The 24,224-nt window shown below is 34.0% G+C and overlaps 1 long non-coding RNA gene across 1 annotated transcript in view; it reads right to left on the bottom strand.

Moving 5' to 3' along the window:
• LOC105482708 (uncharacterized) overlaps window positions 1-24,224 on the bottom strand; it is a 210,543-nt gene that overhangs the window by 92,464 nt on the left and 93,855 nt on the right. The gene's annotated exons all lie outside the window — the stretch shown is intronic.

Raw genomic sequence — 24,224 nt, forward strand, 5'->3', positions numbered from 1 at the left:
GGAAGTCAGCTATGTTAATTATTACAGAGAACCAACTGAGTTTCACTCTGTAACTAGAAATAATTTTAAAAATCAGTTCTTGCATGTTTATCTTTTTAATTTTAATGTAAGTTCTTAATTAAATTATGTAAGTAAATTTGATAACTGTTAGTAAAATAGCAAAAAAAATTTTAAAAAGCAAAACTGAGTTTTTTATTTTGGTAGAAGCTACTATCTCTTTGAAAGTTTTAAGTTCTAAAGGGGAAACTCCAGGCTTGCATATAATGTTTATTCATCAACTCATTTATACTATTGTTAGGTAATATTCTGAGGGTCCTTACAAAAAGTGGAGAGAAAAATTTTCTAGGGAGGTTAGACTTCTGTTTTTCCTTCAGTTGTCCACGATGTATTTCTTAGGCACTTGGCTTCAGATTTTAGATGTATTAGGAAGCCTCAGGTTTTAGCTAGTACCCATTTCTTTATGTCCCAAATTCTTAGCTGTCATATTTAAGCCCAGGTTTTGAGGGAGACCAAATTAGTGATCTTTGCTTGAAGTAGTATGGTTTTAAGACAATGATAGAATGTTAGATTTTCCAGAGTTTTATATTTAATTTCATATGATGTATTACAGACATGCTTACAATCTTCAGTGAAGAAGTACAGTTCTATACTGTAGCAATCCATAAATATTAATTTGGCTATTTTCTCAAGTCTCTAACATGAATGTTCTGGATAAAGACACTCTGGGTTGTGCATCATCAAATCAATAAAGAAAGCAGCTTTTGATGTCCCCCATTGTTCTGTATATTGAGGGCAGATTGTGATAATATGGGACAGTACTTTGGTATACTGGTCATTTCCATAGGTCCACTATAAAATCATAGAAGACCTGGCATTTCATTCTCCTCGATGGTTGTATTAGTCCATTCTCACACTGCTAATAAAGATATTCCCAAGATGGAGTAATTTATAAGGGAAAGAGGTTTAATGGACTCACAGTTCCACATGGTTGGGAGGCCTCAATATCCAAGTGGAAGGCAAAGGAGAAGCAAAAGCACATCTTACATGGCGGCAGAAAAGAGGAACTTCCATTTATAAAATGATCATATATTGTGAGTTTTATTCACTACACAAGAACAGTATGGGAGAAACTGCCCCCATGATTCAATTATCTCTACCTGGCCACTCCCTTGACACATGAGGATTATTACAATTCAAGGTGAGATTTGGGTGAGGACACACCCAAACCATATCAATGGTTCTCTGTATTGTGCTGCAATTTTTACTACTACAAATCTACAGGATAGTTTACTAACTAAAAGATCCAGTTCCAAATGGTGCATCTCTTAAGTGAAATTGTTTGGGTATTTAGAAAACTACTCATATTTATTGTTTAAACTTTAGTTCTATGCATGGGGGAACTACCCTTTATCTACTCATCAGTTAATAAACATTTTAGTTGTTTCCTCCTTTTGGTTACTGGGGATAATGCTTCTGTGAACATTCATAAACAAGTTTTTGTGTGCATATATGTTTTCATTGCTCTTAGGTATGTATATCCACATACATATTTTATGCTAAACATTTTGAGAAACTGCCTATTTTAGAAACCTTCTGCACTATTTTTCATTATCCCCAGCAATGTATGAGGGTGCTGATTTCTCTACTTCCTTGCCAAGGCATGCTACTGTCTGTCTAGTGAGTGTGAATTGGTATTTCATTGTGGTTTCACTTTGTGTTTCCCTAATGATTAATGATGTTGAGAATCTTTTCATGTATTATTGGCCATTTGTATACCTTCTTTGGAAAAATATCTGTTCAAATACTTTTTCCATTTTTTAATTTGGTATTTGTCTTTATATTTTTGAGTTGTGAGGGTTCTTTGTACATTCTGGATAATAAAAGTCCCTTATTAAATAATATGATTCGTAAACATTTTCTTTCATACAGGGGGTTGTCTTTTCCCTTTCTTGAAGATATCATTTACAAAATAAAGTTTTCAATTTGATAGAAATTTTTTTTCTTTCTTTTGTTGAAATTTTTTTTCTTTTATAGCTTGCACTTTTGGTGTTATATCTAAGAAATTATCACCTAGTTCAAATTTATAAAGATTTACTCCTATGTTTTAGAGTTTTTGCTCTTATATTTGGATCTCTGATTAATTTTAAGATAATTTTCATGTATGGTATGAAGAAATGGCCAAGTCTCTCGCTCTCTCTTGTTTTCTTTTTTCTTTTGGATATCCAGTTGTCCCAGCATCGTTTGTTGAAAATTATTATGCCCCATTTTATTTTCTTGGTACCATTGTTCAAAATCAATTGACTATAAATGTAAAGGTTTATTTCCTGACTTTAACATTCTACTCCATTGTTAGCTGTCTATACTTGTACCAGCACCCCAGTATTACAGTGTATTGATTACTGTAGATTTTTCTAATGTTTTGAAATTGAGAAGTGAGAATTCTCTGACTTTGTTCTGTTTCAAGACTGTTTGGCTTTTCTGTGTCCGTTGAATTCTCATACAAATTTTTGGAACAGCTTGGCAATTCCTGAAAAACAAAAAGCCTACTGAGATGTTGATAGGGATTTAGTTGAATTTGTATGTCAACTTGGATAATATTTTATTTAAACAATATTAAGTCTTAATTTATGAAGATGGGATACCTCTCCATTTATTTATTTATTTATTTTTATTTTTATTTTTTTTGAGACGGAGTCTCGCTCTGTTGCCTGGGCTGGAGTGCAGTGGCCGGATCTCAGCTCACTGCAAGCTCCTCCTCCTGGGTTCACGCCATTCTCCTGCCTCAGCCTCTCGAGTAGCTGGGACTACAGGTGCCCGCTACCTCGCCTGGCTAGTTTTTTGTAGGTTTTAGTAGAGACGGGGTTTCACCGTGTTAGCCAGGATGGTCTCGATCTCCTGACCTCGTGATCCGCCCGTCTCGGCCGCCCAAAGTGCTGGGATTACAGGCTTGAGCCACCGTGCCCGGCCTCTCTCCATTTATTTATATCATCTTTAATTTTTGTTTTTTTTTCCATAGGTTTTTGGGGAACAGGTGGCTTTGGTTACATGAGTAAGTTCTTTAGTGGTGATTTGCATACACTGTACCCAATTTGTAGCCTTTTATCCTTCATCTCCTTCTTGCCTTTTTCCCCTGTGTCCCCAAAGCCCATTGTGTCATTCTTATGTCTTTAAGGACTCAAGTAACTTAAGGTAGATGGGTGAAAAAGTCATTCTATGCAAATGGACACCAAAAGCAAGAAGGAGCAACTGTTCTTACATCAGACAAAACAAACTTTAAAGTAACAGCTGTTAGAAAAGACAAAGAGAGACATTATATAATGATAAAAGGCCTTGTCCAACAGGAAAACATCACAATCCTAAATATATATGCACCTAACACTGGAGCTCCAAAATTTATAAAACAATTACTACCAGACCTAATAAATGGCATAGACAGCAACACAATAATAGTGGGTAACTCCAATACTCCACTGACAGCACTAGACAGGTCAACAAGAGAAAAAGTAACAAAGAAACAATGAATTTAAACTATATCCTGGAAGAAACAGACTTAACAGATATTTATAGAACATTCTACCCAACAAGCAAAGAAAATACATCTATTCATCAGAGCATGGAACTTTCTCCAAGACATACCATATGATAGGCCACACAACAAGTTTCAATGAATTTAAGAAAATTGAAATTATAGCAAGTACTCTCTCAGACCACAATGAAATAAAACTGGAAGTCAACATCAAAAGGAACCTTCAAAACTATGCAAATACATAGAAATTAAATAACCTGCTCCTGAATGATCATTGGGTCAACAATGACATCAATATGGAAATTAAAAAATTCTTTGACCTGAATGACAATATTGACACAACCCTTCAAAAGCTCTGGGATACAGTAAAGGAGATGCTAAGAGGAAAGTTCATAGCATTAAATGCCTACATCAAAAGTCTGAAAGAGCACAATATAAGGTCACACCTCAAGGAACTAGAGAAACAAGAACAAACCAAACCCAAACTCAACAGAAGAAAATAAATATGCAAGATCAGAGCAGAAGGAAACAAAATTGAAATAAAAAAATTACAAAAGATAAATGAAACAAAAAGCTGGTCCTTTGAAAAGATAAATAAAATTGATAGACCATTAGCAACATTAACCAAGAACAGATAAAATCTTCTTTAATTTTTTAAGTGAATGTTTTATTGTTTTCTAGCATTATACTTGTTTTGTTTATTCCTAAATTTTATTCTTTTATATGATTGTAAATACAATTTTCTTAATATTACTTTCAGATTGTTATTTGTTAACATATCTAGAATATATGTTAGTAGAGAAATTCAATCAATATTTGTATCTACAATTCTGCCAAATTTTATCATTTCTTATGGTTTTCTAGTGGATTATTTATATATAAGATCATATCATTTGCAAATAAAGTTTTACTTATTTATTTCAAATATGGATGCCTTTTCTTCTTCTTTTTTTTTTTTTTTTTTTTTTGACTATTAGTTCTGATTAGAATCTCCAATAAAGTGTTGAAAAGAAGAGGCAGAAGTAAACATACTTGCCTTGTTGCTGATCTTAGAGGGAAAGTAAGCAACTGAAGGAAACAAAAATATCTCACCCCAAATTACAATTTCATGACATAATTCAAGATGGCTATTTAGAAGGACTGAAAATACAAGAATAGCTAAAATGTGTCTTTTGTGGGAGGATTATTAACTGTAGAGAATATCTGTCATTGACACAGCTAGACTTTTTTCTAAGAGCTGATCTAGGAAAAATTAACTCACAAGCTGACACCTTTGAAGGTCTGAAAGAAATATTCACCATTTATTCTCTCTGTTGGCTGCTACTGTGAGGTTTTATCTGCATAACAAGACCACCTTCACTAGCAAAAGCCTTCTCTTCTCCCTCTACAATAACCTGTTTTGTCATGATCCAGGCACTCATTCTTTCTGTAACCTCAAAATGTTATAAAGCTTAGTACTCCATTGTTGAGGTAATCATTCTCTGGTATTTCCACATGCATGTTAATAAATTTGTATGCCGTTTCTCTACTAATCTGCCTTTTGTCAGCTGATTTTTAAAATTGAAAATCAGAAGGTGAAGGGGAAATTTTAACATGATCCATATACAATTTTTCATTATTAACATGATGTTAGTTGTGATTTTTTAATAGATGCGGTTTTTCAGGTTGAGACAGTTCCCTTGTATTTTTGTTTGTTTAATGTTTTCGTCATGATAGCTTACTCAATTTTGTGAAATTATTATTTTTTCACCCATTGACAATCGAGATAATTGTGTGTGATATTTGTTCTTTATTCTATTAATATGGTATATTATATTCATAGATTTTCAATGTTAAAACAACCTGGATTGCCCTGTGAGAATCTCACGTGGTCATAAAGTACAATCCTTTCTCGAATTTCTAGATTCAGCTTGCTAGTTTTATTTTATTTCATTTTAGGATTTTTGTGTCAATATTCATAAGAAATATTGCTCTGTAATTTTCTTTCCTTGTTATGTCTTTCTTTGGTTTTGATGTCATGGTAATACTGGCCTCATAGAATTACTTATGTTCTCTCCTCTTTTACTTTTTGAAAATTTTGTGAAAAACTGGTATTAATTCTTATTTAAAAGGTTAGTAGAATTCAATGGTGAAGGCATCTAGGTCTAGGCTTTACTTTGTGAGTTTTGTGGAATATTTCTTAGACTTTCTTACAATAACCTTGACAGTTTTGAGGAATTCTTGTCAGACATTTTGTATAATGCCTCTCAATTTGGGATTTTTCTGATGTTTCTCTCATGCTGAAACTGGAGTTAGGCATGTTTTGACGGGAAAGTTTAAGTACCATTTAACCACATTATTTAACCACATTGTTTCAAGGGCGTATACTATCAACATGATATCACTATTGATATTAACCTTGATTAACAGGTTGAAGTAATGTTTTTCAGGTTTCTCTAAAGTAAGATTACTCTTTTATTTCTACATTCCGTACTCTACTTTTTGGGGAAAAAAGGCTCTATGGGTAAACTACATTTAACTCCACCACCTTGATAACGTAGTATGTATACAAATTATTTGGAATTCTTCAGTATGAGACATTTATCTTTTTCTCTATTCAATTGTTTGTTTATTTCAAGGTAGACTTATAGATATTTATTTAATACTTGGTTTATAATCCAAAACAGATTTATTTATTTTCTTGCTCAAATTGTTCTAGTGTTGGCCACTCTTTCATTTCATTCTTTGGAAGCTCTTTCATTTGACACTTGTGTTTTGACATACTATCAACATTGTGGGTTTTATTAATATTATTATGATTGTTATTAATTATTATTGTAATTAACATTTTAACACGTTCTTACATTCTGGTATTATGAGATGCTCCAGACTCATTTTAAATATTTTCTTTCCCAGTCCTAGAATTAGCCATTTCTACAATAAACCCTGGTTTCTCTTATTGGAGAATAATATTAGAAACCAAAATTTGGACCCTAGATGTGTTTATTGTTTCCAACACATCATTGATTCTAAGCCTTCTTAACCGATGGAGCAAGGAAATAAGTGAGTGCATACTAATCCATGTATATACATGTATCTATAAATATTTCTATGTGTAATCATCCGTATCTATCTTAAACTAAACATGAGTTTATATGTATGTCTCTGACTCTCATACCACCTTCTTGCCCTCCCATTGATCTATAAACTCTCACTTTTGTATTTTTTTAAGTATTAATTCAATTTCTTTGCTTGTTATAGGTTCAGATTATTTGTTCTTATATATTATTGATTTATTTTTATTTTTATTTGTTTATTATACTTTAAGATCTAGGGTACATGTGCACAATGCACAGGTTTGTTACATATGTATACATGTGCCATGTTGGTGTGCTGCACCTGTTAACTCGTGTGTGTGTGTGTATATATATATATATATATATATATATTTGTTCATGTATATATGTATATACACACACACACACACACACACACGCACGCACACGTTTATTCTTCTTGAATCAGTTTTGGTAGTCTGTGTCCTTCTCAGAATTTATCAATTTTTGTCTATTTTGTCTTTGTAAGAGACAGGAAAAAACGAACTGTTTCCTCATACCCATCACTCAACACAGAACACTTCTATGAATAAAATGTGTGTAAGTTTTCCCCAACATCAAGCAATTCTCTGGCAAATCCCAATTGGGTGTCCTATAATTCAATGCAATTCTGACACTAGCTACCCGGAATTACAGCCAGACCTCATGGAATAAGGGCTCAGTCCTAAAATACTGTCCCCTATTTTAGGTGCAAATCGAAAATAGCAGGCTGTCACTTATATTTCTGACCAACCAACATAAGTCAGGTTCCCACGATCCCTTCCTTAGGTTTAAATCATTTGCTAGGATGGCTTACAAAACTCAGGGAAACATTTACTTATGTACACTAGTTCATTATACTAATGAAGGATACAATAAATGATATAGAAGAACAGCCAAATGAAGAGGTACATAGGGTGAGGTTTAGAAGGGTTCTGACTACAGGAGCTTTCTCTTCAGGTGGATTTGGGGTGTCCCATCCTCCAGGCACATACATGTGTTCATCAGTTCAAAAGCTCTCTAAACTCTGTACCTTAGAGATTTTTATGTAGACTTCATCACATAGGTACGATCAATTATTAACTCAGTCTCCAGCCTCTCTTTCCTTTCAAGAGAATGTGATTTGGGCCTGAAAGTTCCAAGCTTATAATCACGGCCTGATCTTTATGGTGACCAACCCTCATCCAGGAGTCCACCAAGAGAGGCCTCATTAGAACAAAAGACTCTTCTGTCACCTGGTAAATTACAAAGGTCTCAGGAATTCTGTGTTAGGAACTGAAATAGAAGACAGAGCATTAAAACAAGTTTCTCCTTGCCCATATCTATCCACAAGGATATTAGGGGCTCTGTGTCAGGAATAAAGGGCAGAGCCACACACACATATATACATATACACAAACACACACACACACACACATGTATACACACATACACACACATATATACACATACACACACATATGTATGTATATGTGTGTGTGTATACTCTCTATACATACATATTCCACAAACTAGTTTATTAGCGCAAAATTTTTTCATAGTATTTCCTTAAACTCCTTTTTAAAATGATTGTTGTCAGTAGTTTGCTCCCCGTTTTATTCCTAATTTTAATAGTTTTAGTTCTCTCTCTCATCAGTCTTAGTTTTTGTAGTATTTTTGTATGTTCAATTTTTAAAGAACCAACTTTAGTTTGTTGACTTTCTCTTGTTCTTTTCTCCATTGCATTTAATTTCTCACAATAATCTTTCCAATTTTCTTCCTTCTGATTGCTTTGTGGTTAGTTTCTCTTCAAGTTTCTTAGAATGAAGGTTAGATTGTTTATTTGAGATCATTTTTCTTTAGTAATATAAACATTTATAGTTGTAAATTTTCTCGTAAGTACTGCTTTAGCGGAATACCATATATGTTGGTATGTTAAGCATTAATTTTCACTTATCTCAAAAATTTTCTAGTTTTCCTGTAATCATTTTTGATCATTGGTGATTTAGGACTATGTTTTTTAATTTTTACATATTTATACTTTTCTCAAATTTTATTTTGTTATCAATTTCTAACTTAATTTCATGTAGTCGGAGAATATATTTTACATGGTTTCTATCCTGTCAAATTTATTGAGCTTGATTTATTGGTTAGCATGTGATCTACACTGAAAAAATATTTTATGTGTACCAGAGAGGAACATGTATTCTGCTGTTGTTGGGACATAAACCCTTTTATCCTTTTAAAATGTCCATCTTTGTTTCTAGTGATTTTTTTTTTTTTTGGTTTGTAATCAGTTTTGATTAATTTAATTTAATTTATTTATTTTTGAGACAGTGTTTCACTCTTGTCACCTATAGTCACAGCTACTCAGGAGGCTGAGGCTGGAGAAACACTGAACCCAGAAAGTGGAGGTTGCAGTGAGCTGAGATTGTGCCACTGTACTGCAACCTGGGCAACAAGTAAAACCCTGTCTAAAAAGTAAAAAAATAAAAATAAAAATAAGATAGCATGTGTTTTGTGTCTCCTATAGACAGAACATAATTTGATTTTGACTTTTTTGTCATCTGACAATTTCTACTGGTTGTTTGAACTTTTTAATCTATTCACATTTAATGTTATTAATAATATACTTGTATTTAAGTGTTTTCACCTTTATCTACATAATTAGAGTAATTGAGGCTCTTTGTTTTTAGTGTGGATTTGAAATATTGTGTGGACCCACTGAATTTAATCCTGAAAAACTTCCTATAACATTTCTTTTAAGACAGTATGCTAGCGGTGAATTTTCTGTTTTTGTTTATCTGATAATGTCTTATTTTGCCTTCATTTTTGAAAGACAGATTTGCTACTATAACATTCTTGGTTGACAGTTCCTATTCTCTCACTTTTGTTCTCTCATTCTTTTAATATATTATCCCACTCTTTCATGGTATCTCATGTCTCTGATAAAGATCAACTCTTAATTTTATTAAGAATTTTCTTGTATATTATGAGTTACTTTCTTTTGCAGATTTCAAGATTTTCTCTTTGTCATTGGCTTTCAACCTTTTGGCTATGATGTATCTGGGTGTGGGACTCTCTGCTTTTATGTTACTTCGAGTTTGTTGAGTTCTTGGACATATAGATTAATATTTTTCAGCAGATTTAGAAAGTTTTTAGACTATTTTGTTGAATACTTTTTCTACTTTTCTCTCCATTTTTTGTTCTCCTTATTACATGTTTGTGGGTACACTTAAGTATATCTCACACTTCTCTGAGTCTCTGTTCATTTGACTTCATTTCTTAAATTCATTTTTAACTGTGTTAGATCATTTTCATTCTGCTATCATTTATAAAGATAAAGAGGGGTAATTTATAAAGGAAAGAGGCTTAATCGACTCACTGTTCCACATTGCTGGGAAGGCCTCAGGAAACTTACAATCATGGTGGAAGGCAAAGGAGAAGCAATTGCATATCTTACAGGGTTCAGGCAAGAAAGGTGCAAGCAGGGATAACACCAGATGCTTATAAAACCATCAGATCTCATAAAAATTCACTCATTATCATGATAACAGCATGGTGGCAACCACCTCCCATGATCCAATCACCTCCCTCAAAATATCTCCCTAGACACATGGGGATTACGAGGATTACAAGTCAAGATGAGATTTGGGTGGGGACACAAAGCCTAACCATATCATTAACCAACCAAACAAGCAACAAATGATGTCTTCATTTTTTTCTCTCTGTTCTTTAGATTGCATAATCTCTATTGATTTGTCTTCATATTCACTGATATTTTTCCTCTCGCAGCTCAAATCTACTGGTGAGGCTCTCTAGTGCACTTATTATTGCAGTTATAGTACCTTTTGCCTCCATAATATCCATTTGAATCTTTTTTAAAAAATAATTTCTATATCTTGATTGATACTATCCACTTTAATAGAGACATTGTTATTACCCCTTCCTTTAAACCTTTAGATTTCTTTAGTTCTTTGAACATATTTATAGTATCTGCTTTTTAAGTTTCTGTTTACTAAATCCACTATTTGAACTACCTTACAGGTAGTTTTTATTGCTTGCTTTTTCTTCTTTGCACAGGTCACACATTCTTGTTTCTTTGCATTTCTCATGAATTTGTGTTGAAACCAAACATTAAGAAAAATACAGTGTAGCAACCTGAATACTGACACTCTCTTCTTCCTGCCTTGTACAGCCTCTATGTCATTCCATAGATTATAAAACCTTGGGCATGCGTTTATATGCACACTTTTCCTGAACACCTACTTTGGTCTGCCTCTATTGGTATCACAGCCAACTGTCAGCTTCTACCAGTTTCTAACTGATTGCTATATTGCTATATTGTTTTCACATAAATGCCCTGGAGCCTAAATTGTTCCACATTCCGATCCACTCAAAATAGTGCTCCTTTCCAAGGACAGGCTGTTGCCAGTCTTTGAGGCTGCTCTTACACTTGAGAGCTATTTTGAGCACCTCTTTCCTGGTTAAACTTCTAGCTATTCTAATATTTTGTTACCATAAACCTCAAGTTGTTAAACGAGATTACTCCTCTTAATTTCTCACCAATGTCTCTACTGTTTCCAACAACATCCTGAGAAATAAACTTAATCACACTCTATACCAAATAAGGTCAGTACCCTTAAGCTGAACAATCAAGAGCTTTGTTCTTATGGCCTGGCCTTCCCCCTAGTCAGTACTTTTGTGCCACTGCACTGCAGCTGGGATTGGGACACCATCTGCTTCTCACAGTTTCATCCCTATTCTATAAACAAAGCACAGAGTGGGGCCAAAAGCCTCTGATATTCTCAACTTACCCCTCATGACATGAACTTTCTGTCCTAGAATTGTCCTGAGCCAGAAACTCAGTATTCTTTTTTAGGTTAAGAGGGGGTACATGTGCAGGTTTGTTGCATGAGTAAGTTGTGTGGCACTTGGTTTGGATGTACAAATGATCCTGTCACCAAGGTAGTGAGCATTGTGTCTGATATTAGTTTTTCAACCCTTACTCCCCTTCCAACCTTCCCTCCCTTTAGTAGTTCTCACTGTATTATTCCCATCTTTGTCTCTGTGTACGCTCAATATTTAGTTCCCACTTATAAGCAAATTAACACAGGAACAGAAAGCCTAGCATTCTTGGCCTACTGCACCTGGGGTAGAACTTTTGTCACCCTGAAATATGGAGAACGTGGAGATTAAATGTCACAGACTTCGACTGTTCTTACTGAGATTTAGTGTATTTTCATCAATAGATGTTTTTCCATTTGCTATAAGCCTTTAGTATAATTTCCAGAGACTTTAGTTTTTGGTTTATTTGTTTGCTTAATTACTTTTCAGTGGTAAATGGCTATTTCACTAGAGAGAAAGTCTGCAGCACAACTCACACTACCATCTGTAAGTCCATGCCTCTCTCACTTGGTCTTAAGAGCATTTTTAAATTTAGACACTCTATCAGTCCATTGTCACATTGCTATAAAGAAATACTTGAGACTGAAGTAATTTATAAAGAAAAGAGGTTTAGGTGGCTCATGGTTCCTCAGGATGTATAGGAAGCATGATGCTGGCCACCTGCTCGGTTTCTGGGATGACCTCTGGAAACTTACAATCATAGCAGAAGGTGAAGAGGAAGCAGACTTATCTTAAGTGGCCAGAGAAGGAGGAAGAGAGAGAAGGGGGGAAGTGCAACACACTTTAAAACAGCTAGATCTTATGAAAACTCACTCACTATTATGAGAACAGCACCAAGGAGATGGTGCTAAACATTCATGAAGGGTCCACCCCCATGATCCAATCACCTCCCATCAGGCCCCATCTTCAACTTTGGGGATTGCAATTGAACATGAGATTTGGGTGGGGACACAGATCCAAACATATCAGATATGGAACAGAATGTGACTGTGTTATTAAAATATTTATTTGTTTTTATGAATTATAATTCTTTAAGAGTTAGAACTTAATGCATCTAATGAAAATCACCTAGCCCTTTCCCTTGTCAAACAAACTAGTAACTTAAGGAAAAACTCTTAGTTTAATATATTAATGGAAAAAACATATAATTTTGTAATATTTTAAAATATGCACTTCGTCCATCAAGAACAGATTATCTGTATTCAAAATTTCCACAAAATATTGTTTTTTGTTTTATATAGTATACATTTGAAAGCTCTAGAGACAGGAAGATTAAAAATAATTATAACATTCTAAATTTCTAAAGTAGATAAAAATATTGATAAAATGTAAATGCTCTTCCCACCAATATTACTATGGCAGTTACTATTAGTGTCTTGCCAATTTGCTTCTTCCCACTGTACAATTTCACGGGATGATTCCTGTACCCAGCAGTATGTTCTTACCTCATAAATCTGCTTCTTTTTACTTAAGGAGTTTCTCAAGCTGCAGGTATATCTCTGACCCATGCCCTGGGTAAGACTGGAGGTTTTGTTTGTTGGCTAGTTTGTTTGTTTGTTTTTGAGACAGAGTCTCACTTTGTCTCCCAGGCAGGGTGCAGTGGCTCGATCTTGGCTCACTGCAACCCCTGCCTCCAGGGTTCAAGCAATTATTCTGCCTCAGCCTCCTGAGTAGCTGGGATTACCGGCATACTTTATGCCCAGCTAATTTTTGTATTTTTAATGGAGATAGGGTTTTACCATGTTGGCCAAGCTGATCTCAAACTCCTGTCCTCAAGGGATCTGCCTTCCTTTACCTCCCAATGCACTAGGATTACAGGTGTGAGCCACCATGCCTGGCTGGACTGGAGTTTTTTAGGGAGCTTATATTCCCACACATACAACCAGGCGCAAATATCCACCAATGAGCAACAGAAGTTGCTGGATAAATAGTGCAATGCCTCGGTGTCTCTGTGAATGAGCCCGTCTCATATCTGAGCTAGATTCTTGCTTGTGGGATCTGCTTCTGGTGTCCACAGCAATAACCCATTCATCAACACATCCTGCATTGACTTTCTTCCCTTTTTGTTTCACTTCCTTATTCCCTCACCATGCTTCCAAATGAAGTACTTGCATTAAAATCTTTATCTCTGGTAATGTTTTTGAAGGGACCAAACTATGTTATTCACCATTTAGAAACTCTGGTAAGTAATCTTCTGAGGCTTATTAAAAAGATGGCAAAAGTGTATTCCATCAGAATCTTAGTATCTCCCATTATTTTAATTTAGCTGGTAACATTTGGTTTTATTTAATTATTAAACTCTGAAGTCAAGTCCTTATTTATTGATGTAAAAATCGTGTATAAAAGTCTATGTTGTATCTGTTAACGATATTTATAACCTAGTAAGAAAGTTCTATATTTAACTTAAAATTTATATTACTTTTCTTTCTGTAAGACGTACTTGTTTGTTGGAAAGAGTATTTATAGCCTTGACCATTCAGATTAAGAGATAGCTGAGGGGTCTCTCACTGGCAGAAAAAGAATAAATAAAACAAAACTATACAGCAACCCAGGAAAATCTTGCTGTCTCTTACATTTCTACTATTTTACTTGGAAAAGAAAAAGCATAGTAACTAAAAGTGCACCCATTACAGCATCTAAATATGAGACCCTGCACATAGTAAGTGATCACTAAATCTTTGCTACATGAAGCTTTAAACAATCACAAAGTCAGATGAGTTGAAACATGAAAGGAGACAAAGCAATGTCTAAGAGGAAGTCAACTCTAGAATAAGTAATAATTGAACATTGTTTATTAAAAATTTACCCCATAAAGGAAGTGTAACATAAACTTTTAGAGTAGAAATAAAAATTATCAGATAAGATGTTAGAAATCAAGACGTAATTTGAATTTTTCAGCCGAAAGGCTGAATATAACATGTTTGTTGATCTTTACTGGTTCTTTTCCCCAAAACACTGACAAAAGGGGGCGACAGAGTTGTCTGACCAAGGGAATTGAGCACACAGCTGAGACCTTGATCTGGTTTTAAACGACTCTGAGGGATCTATCTGTTCAATAGACTCCCAAGATCTCCTGAGATTATCAAAAGATATCCACAAATAAATTAATTCAATGACTTCATTTTTGGAACATGTTAATATCTGCTAATGACCTTCAGTAATGACATTGTAAGGTGAGATGTTGGTAGAATGTGAATATGAAGATTCATGGTAACTGCAGAGTTGTGACTCTAGAGTGTGGGAAAATTGCTTTGCTCATACATCAAGACATGAGAAACCAAGAGCCCTAAGAAATAAGAAATGAAAAGCTAGTCCATTTGGGGTTGTGAATTTTTCCCTTCATGTTCTTGGCACGTTTGTGGAGAGAGGACTTTCTACAAAGCAGATGTAAAGCAGACTGTTTTTCTCATAGCAGATCACAACCTACAAATGCTTCTTAATCCACTTTTCACTTTGAATGATAACCCCCAGCCCCTAAACACTTACATAAAAATAAAGTTAAGAAACACATTTTTTTAAAAGTTCCCTTTATGCCTTAGGAATATGCACTACCCAGAGCTCAATTTTCTGCAGTAGCATATAATTAAATGGCACTTCCAAGTTTTGAATGACAATATCATATTAAATTCAGAAAGGACAACTGTCAGCAAAATGTAGATTATTCACTTTGTGAATTCAAGGTTCTTGATTTGAATGAACTGCTTTATAAAATGTGGGAAAGAGGGAAGCAGATGAAACAATTGCAAAATCCTGATGAATTATACTGTTTGGAGAATTAAATTTTTAATGTTAACTAGGAAAAACTGGTGAAGCTAATATAGTCTAAAGAACACTATCAAAGATTCTCTTCTAGGCAGAATGCCAGACAGTTTGAGCCAGCTTTCCACAGCTCTACCTTCAGGTTTTATTTAAATTGAAATAAAGCCTGTCATCTTAGCTTTAGCTGGCACAATGAAATGCACAGTTTCTTGCTCAATTCCAACATTAGTCCTACAATTGCATCTAGTGATATACATTTGCAAATATATATGCTGCAGCATTTTTACACAGCTTGCCAAAAGTTATTGTTAAAACTCATTATTCAGCTAAAAGTAAAATAAATGAATAGATGCATAAATGACTATATAAATAAATAACACCAGTAGCTTCACAGTTGATTTGCCAGAAGCAGCTCTGCTGGGAATGGAAACATCTGGAAATGAAATTGATGTATCATAGAAATCAGGTTGACCTAATTAGGGTCATCTGGGCTGATTCCTTTACGTGACACCATTTTTTTTCCTGGTATAATCAGAAATCTCTTCTTCAACTCACTTCTTAATGTCTTAGGAGATAGGTGTCCAGAGATCCTTAAGTCAATCAAGTTGATTGACATTTTGGAAACATTTCTCAAACCCAACCACTTCTGCATTTTGCTTAATGATGGACCTTAAATCAAATAGTCATTGCAGTCTTCTAAATATGATTTTTCTGTGTCCACATAAATCTTCCACTTATAAATATTTTCAGCTATTCACATCAAGTACATTTACTTCTATCATATCCCTCTTATTGGATATATTGTTATATTCAATATAATATAAACAATCTCATTGTTATGTAAAGCTATCCATTTCCTTGATAATTTAACTTTGATCTCAATATGTTTTACTAATGCATTTGGAAAATAATTTAGTTTTATTTATAATTTTTTAAATAGTGTTTTAACCATACCATTTTATTCAATAAGGTAAATAGTATTTATTATCTACTCTGTACAAAACATTATACTATCTAACACAGAGAAAGCTGATACAAATGGCAAGCATAGCTGGTACCTTAAGGCCCTTGAAATCTAATAGGGAATAAAAGATTATCATACTTGGAAAGCAAACTAAGATCAAATTAAGAATGAAGAGGAAATAGAATTAGTCACATTTTTAGAATAGTATCTTGGCATTGTGATTTGAAACCAAACCTGAAAAACAAAAAGATTCAGAAATGGGTATAGAATGGTAGAAACTGTATTTTGTGGGGTGATATTTTTATATTCAAAGATAGCTGGATAATGAGATGTGGACTAATACTAGAATAAGTCATCTGGGGTAAAGGAAAGATTTCAAATTGAAGATCAGTAACAGAAAAACTGGTAAGAAAAAACAAGTTGCTAGATCATGGAAAGTTTACAACGTGACCGACTTGTTTATACGAAAAATTTTAAGATATGTTTCTAAACATGAATAGAACAGTGGATTGAGTATAGTAATACACTATATTCATCTTTCTAGTATACCTTCTTTTATAGCACATGTTGAAAATTAGAACTACATGTCCCAGAATCCCTCACATTTAGTTGTCAAGACACAAATTAATTCCCTTCATATAGATGCACTTGTGCTTGATTTAGAAGATGGAAATTAGAGTGATGTTTTTCCCTGTCTTAGTCAGTTTGAACTGCTATAACAAAGTACTGTAGACTAGGTAGCTTACAAACAACAGAAATTTATTTCTCACAATTCCGTATGCTGGAAGTCCAAAATCAGGTTGCCAGCATGATGGAGTTCTAGTTGGGGTCCTCTACCAGGTTCACAGACGGCCATCTTCTATCTGTGTCCTTACATAGCAGAAAGGCGAGAGGACCTTCTGACTTCTATTTCATAAAGTCACTAATTCCATTCATGGGAGCTTCACCCTCATAACCTACCTCCTCAAAGTGCCACCTCCTAATACCATCACATTGGGAATTAGAATTTCAACATATGAATTTTGGAGGGACACAAACATTCCGTCCACAGCACCTTGTCTCCTTCCTTTGGCCATTGCTGCAATGTATAGTCATGGATGCACCAATTATGGATGCTGTATCTCTGCAGCAGCACTCCAAGGTCCAGGTACTAATTTGTGCGTCTAGGAAACAATGACCACAATGGTTTGGATAGCTCTCTATTTCCTTAATTGTAGCTCTAATAGAGTCTCTTGACTTACTTCTTTTTGATTCTAGCAGAAATAGCATTCCTGATGAACAATTTCAGTGATGTGGTTCTAAGACTTACAGGATCTGGAGGCTCAAGGTAGAACCTACTTTTGCAACCATCAAAAAATTTTATGAACCTATAATCTGATGTACCAATTAACTTTTATACCAATAAATAAAGCAATTTGAGTTTTCTTTACATACTGACTATTTGAGCAACACTAAAAAAGACTTTCATTGATATTCAATATTTATTTTCAGTGGGAACTTTGGAAAGCTATGCTTGAAATCTGCCAACACAAGACTAGAATAACTTCTGATAACATTAGTATATCGGTTTTGTATAATTTGTCTTTATTGGAGAGTTTGGCTAAATAAATTATTGATTATCCTTTCAGCTTTAATTATGTGGATTAAATAGCATGCAGTTTTAGTGTGTAGTGTTCTATTTCAATCATCAATACTATTCCACACAGTAAAACCTTGACCTTCTAGAATTCTTAAAGAAAAAGAATTCTAGCTGAAAACATTCCTAGATAGACAAGAGCAACATTCACAATTATTTTACATATACATATAACTATAATATATATAACTATTATAACTATTATCTAATTACAGAATAGAAGAGTGAAACCTTAACATTGTTGAAAACAGGAAAAATAAGAAATAACACAAATACTCTCACAATTCCACTAAATAAATACATCTGCCACTAATTTTTAAGCATATGTATTTTTATTTGCAATAATGGGCATTTATTGTTCATATTGCTTATAACTTACCTTTTTAAGTGAAATGAACAATGATTCATGATATATCATAAATATGTAACACTAATAATCACACTTTCTTTGTTGTCTACTATGTCATTTTAAACTTATTTATAATAAATATTACTGTGATATGTCTGGGATGTTTAAATTTAAACTTTTTCATGAAAGTGTTTTTGTAACTATAACCAATATACAACTATCTATAAACAAATAATTGAATGTGATTGAGTATTCCTTGATAACTCAGAAGTAGTCTGTAAATAATGGTTATGTGACATGCTATTAGATTGAGATGGAGAGATGGTACATGGAATAGAAATCGGTGTCTATTGACTTCAAAGATGACCCTGTGTTTTGGGTTTTTTTTTTAATGGTTTCTTGAAAGAAAATCTTTAACATTTCTTCACCATTGACCTTAGGGTTTGTTGGTTTCTTATCATCAGTCAAAGTATCTTTAGACTCTGAATACTACCACTGTTAGGGGACCTCTTCTTCTGTCTTTTTCACGCTGCATACTAGCAGGAGTAAGGAAATATCACTGCTCTTTTTCAAAAGTGTTTATTAATATTTCATGTTGATATTCAAACTGGGAAACATACTTCAAAGTAAAATAACAGTTTTGTTTTGCTCTGTTAAAGCTGAATTAAAATATTTTGCTTGGTCTTGAGAACAAACACTTTCACAAACCTTCCCGAAGTCACCCTGTAAATAACTTATTGAAACAGACTACAAGAAAAGATTTAGCTGCATGTAAATTACAGCTTGTTTCACAAACCAATCATGGATAAATTCAGAGTTAGAGACTTTTCAATGTGAACAATAGGCCTATTGTACTTTTATTGTCTTTATTTCATTTTTAAATTTTTTATCTTAAAATAATTCTAAACTTACATAAAAGGATATAAGAAGAGTATAAAAATTGCTTTATGTCTTTCACTGGATTCTCCATTTGCTAACATTTTACCACATTTGCCTTATCATTCTATTTCCATATGTATTTATGTTAATTATTTTTTTCTTTACTATTTGTGAGAACAATGATTATTTTTCCTAAATACTATAGCATGCAGTTTCTTAAAACAAGGAATTACTATACATAACTATAATAGAACCATGAAAATCAGAAAATTAAATTGATAGCATACTACCATCTAATACATAGGTTTCATTCAAATGTATTCAATCATCTCATTTATATTCTTTAAAATTCCAAAAGCAACAGATTATGAAATACAATTTTCAACATTTATTTAGAAGTTTCAGTTGTGTCAGATTTGATAGCAAATATGCCCTAAGTTTGTTCTTGTGTCCTTTTGACATCTGGCATTATGCCTCTCATGTTCTTTGGTCATGTTCTTTCTTCTGGCACAAAAAATGTTTCAGGCTTAGCTTTTAATTTATTTGACCCAGCTCTGGAAGCAGCCATTTCTCCAAGAAGCTCTGGTTTCTTTTATTGGAGGACTGAATTTGAAAACCAAGATACAGATGCCCACATGATCAACACTTATTTACTGAACACCTACCACATATAGGATGGTCAGCTACGTGTTTCAGGGAGTGCATAGAACTAACTGTATTGATATGCTTTTTTAAATTAGTATAATTTAAACTTATCTTATTAGAGGACTTCTTTATCATCTGTCCTGTCATCATTGGTTATCTTCTGACCTTTCTTATTGTGTCTGTTTTCACACTCCTTGTAACCTCCTAGTTCTATGATGTCAACCTGACTTGACCAATATAATCATGGTGTAGCACTTCCCAGAATATCTGCAAGTGTCATGATATAGGACAGGTTAATGCTATCCACCTGTATGCACTCCTGAATTAGTTCGTGGAGGCAGGTTTGATTAACAATATTTATGCATGTGTGTATATACTCACACCACATGCACTAAGAAAAAATTAAATGATGGCAAAACAGAAGCCCACCTATTCCAACTTTGCCTGCGAAACTCTTGTCTGCTCCTAATAGATATGTCCATTATTACATTCTTAATAAATTTTGGATAATATTATATAGAGTTTTTTTCTTCCCCAATCACACCTAGGAAGGATAAACCCCTAAACTATGATGAGAGAGCTATGCTATTTTCTCTCTCCCAGATTCTATTCTTACTTCCTCATCTTTCTGACTATTCCCACCAGTTTAAATACCATTGTCTATCTTCCATACCTCAGAGCAGCATATTCCTTTAATTTGAGCAAAAGGTAAGCATAGGTAGTTTGGCAATTTGGAGCCCAATGAATGGAATCTATAAAGCAACACTCCCGCTGTGAAACCACAAACACGTGCACTTTACTACAATTTATCTCCCATTTGTATGTTTTCTATATGTCTCTGTCATCCTACTTCTCACAATTTATAGCAACTATTTATTTACCTATTTATTCACAGGCTTATTTACAGTAGTAGTAATAAAGCCAGTCGGGTAGGGATCAGGGAATTGCTTTGTATGTGTTCAAAATGGAAGTTTTTCTTGCTTTACTTTTGTGTTAATTTTTGCCCATGGTACATATGGACTTCATCTTTTATAACTTCAAGCCCAGATCATGACACACTGCCTAGCAGAGTGCCTAGTAAGGTCTCAATAAATGCAAAAATATTTAGTGACTTAATGAATAGGTCTGAATTAATGTATTACAGTATTATTAACTGCCTTAGTAAAACAATTATTGTCTTACAAATATAAAACAGTGTTATTAACTACCTTGGTAAAACATTGTTAACATTCTTAAGCATGCTAACCATGTTAACATGCTTAAATATGTTAAGCACACAGCTTAACATGCGGAAATAAGTCAGAGCAAGAACATGCTCCCTAAGGCTCTCTGCTATTAAAAGGGGAAAGAACCAGGTTTGAACCTGATTTCTGTTCAAATGTAAAACTTCTTCTAAAAAGTATTGATGGCTTTAATTAGTGTGTTTTTAGAAAAAAAGAAAATCTCTAGCCCTGTAGACTGGTAGTATGTAGTTAGGTTTTCGTTTTACCAGGTTTGTATTTTTGATGCCTTACTTATTCTCCTCTGTATTATAAGTGATTTAGGATAAATCTTAAAGGACCGCCATTCCATTGGTGAGACATGGGGAACAGGAAACAAAATTAGATCTAATTTTTTTTTCTAAAACTAGACATAGAAGACACTGTCTGATTATTTCAAGCCCCAGAGCAATACATTTATAAATTCATTAAAGATATTAAGACATATTTTTTCTCTGGGACCAATTACCTGGTTAATGGAATTTTGCATTTTAACAAGGAGCTATAATTGCAATAATTTTTTGCATCAAATTTAGGACATTTTTACTTTCTTTGTATAGTATTGGTTCTATTTTTCCTATACACAGATTTTCCACTGTTAAAAATGCTATCTTAATGCTGATACTGATCCATAATATTTAAAATCATTATACATATCCTCAAGATATGTGTGAAAGAATAGAATAAGTCATCTCCCTATTCCTTTTCTAACCTATGCAATTGAATATATGTAAATTTTCATTTTCTCACACAGACCTAACCTACCTTATTTTAAATTCATTGTAGGAACTTGACTTGCAAGGAAAAAAAAATTATAGAATATTTTAACATCCTATTGCTGTGGAGATTTATGCAAATTCCTTATGGTAATGTAGACACAACTTTGCCTTCATCAATAATGATGCATATTTTCATGTGAAATATGTGAAATATAGGCTGCACCCCACCATCAATATATGAGACCTCTCCACTGTACTTATTTTGTAAAAAGCATTGGTGACATTTCATTGAAAAATACCCTGATGCTAATTTAATATTTCAAATGACTTAAGGACTTTTAAACACTGGATTCCGATGTGGAAATGAAATCCTTTTATTTTCTCTGTGAAGGTGAGGGAGGGAAGGGAGATGGCTTGGAAGGGTTGGAAATCAAAGAAGGTTTTAATAAACATACAAGCTATTAAGAATCTTATTCAAATTAAGGAGTCAACAATGGCAGGTATAACAAGGTTTCAAAAGTCCTATATTTAAAATACACAGTAGTACTAGTATGCTTTGACTATTCCTTTTCCACTCTAAATTAAAGTTATGATTTTGAACACTAAGGAATGTTAGTGAATGAAATAATCAACTGCAAAATGGGAAATCACTTGTTCTGCAAATCTTTCCTCAAGTGATTTTTGGAATAGAATGTATGCAATAGAATTTTTCCTTTTCTCCAACTAGGGAAAGAAAAGAAAATATAAGTTTTGAAAATTATCATATTAAAACACATATGGCATAAGGCCTCTTTCTACTTACCAAAAATATTTTTGACAGAAAAAGAAAAGGGCTGGAATCTGGGAGGGCAAGTCGACATGTAATTTTTAAGTTATATTACATTGATTGATTTCATAAAAGAAACAAGCTATTTAAAAATTATATTCCATTTAGTTATCTCCTTGCAGTCTTCAACAGATGGCATCCAGCAAAAGAGGCATGCTATCAATCATTCTATGTCTTGCCCAGCACTTTTTCTGTCCCACTTTTCTTCTGCCTTTCAGCGCCATTTGCCACTGTGGCAGCTCTACATATCTGTTTGCTGAAACAGTCAGATGCAATAGCTTGGCTTCAAAAGTTGCTTGGCCTCAGTTTCAGTCTCTCTCTTGAGAATAGCTAGGCACAACGCATTGTGTCCACATGTTCATGTCAATACAATATCATTTGTAAGGGAGGTGAGCAAGGAGGGCATTGGTCCTGAACAATCGCTCCAGGGTGTGCAAGAGTCTGTTAGTCTTTATTGTTTCTAAAAAGTTGGATTTTGTGGTGCAACTTAATTTGGTGGCTTGGATCCACAAACTCTTGCATTCAGAAGCATCGCCAAGGTTTTGACAATTCCTACCAATTAAATTCAAATGTGTCACAAAGTGACCCATCTGACAGTATCTTGTCAGTCAGTTAACAACAAGTTACTCCTATTGCATGAATTAGAGACACGATCAACTCCCAAAAGGGTTCTTCTAAAGGGCAATAGCAGTAGCATATTACAAGAGTATAATATTTGCATTTAAAGGAGAGAGGAATTAACTTTCACTAAGTTGATAAATGCCTACACTCTTTTGAGCACTAATAGGTGTTAGTTTGCACTTAGAAATCCATTCTAAGTGAACAGATGCTACGTAGAAATGTTAGTGCCACAGTTGAAAAGCATAATGACCATAGAATTCTAATCATCTTTTCGTTGGAGTAGAGGGATCAACCCTATTTAAATGTGAATAAAGACACATTAGAGACAGGACCATTTGCAGGAGTAACAAAACTCTTTACATAACCTTTTCCTTCTACAGATGATGAATTTCATTCTACTATAACCTGTTTGTTTAGACAGAGTTTTCCTTTCATTCTGCAGGGAAGAAAACGGACCGATACTATCTTTTTCTCAACCATTGCAAGAGTCGTGGCTGAGACCCCTATGACAAAGCACAGATTAACAAGAGAAAAGCATACACATTTGTTTAATAAATTTGATGTGACATGGGAGCTTTCAGAAATGAAGACTAAACAAGACAATGAAATCTGTATATTTTTACCAGCAGTCATGCAGAGTATGATTGGAGGACAAAAGCGTATAATCTAATGGTAGTAAACTGGGGGAAATATAGCAAGGCCTGTATGCTCAGGATCCTCTTGGTGTTCCTGTGTGACAGTCCTACCCTCTAGGTACGAGTCAGGACATCTCTCACATGAGGGTCTTCGGGGAAGAAGAGAGCAAGAAGGTCAGAGAGTGACCATCCTACATTTTATGATTTGCTTCAGGAAAGAAAGGTGAAAGGAAGGTGAAAGTGTCCATCCTCCTTCTGCTGTTTCCTCAGTTTTCAAGATGCCATATTTTGGGGAGCATTTCCTCTAACCTCATCAATTCTATCAGGGATTGTTAATACGATCCACTCAATTCTTACCACATACTGCCTTACAATGTCACTTTTATTTGATGAAGGTCCATCTACATAACTCATGAGCCCAGTGCAAAATAAAAATGCAGATTTT

This window comes from Macaca nemestrina, chromosome 1, assembly GCF_043159975.1.
Source record: "Macaca nemestrina isolate mMacNem1 chromosome 1, mMacNem.hap1, whole genome shotgun sequence".
In the NCBI taxonomy this organism is placed as follows: Eukaryota; Metazoa; Chordata; class Mammalia; order Primates; family Cercopithecidae; genus Macaca; species Macaca nemestrina.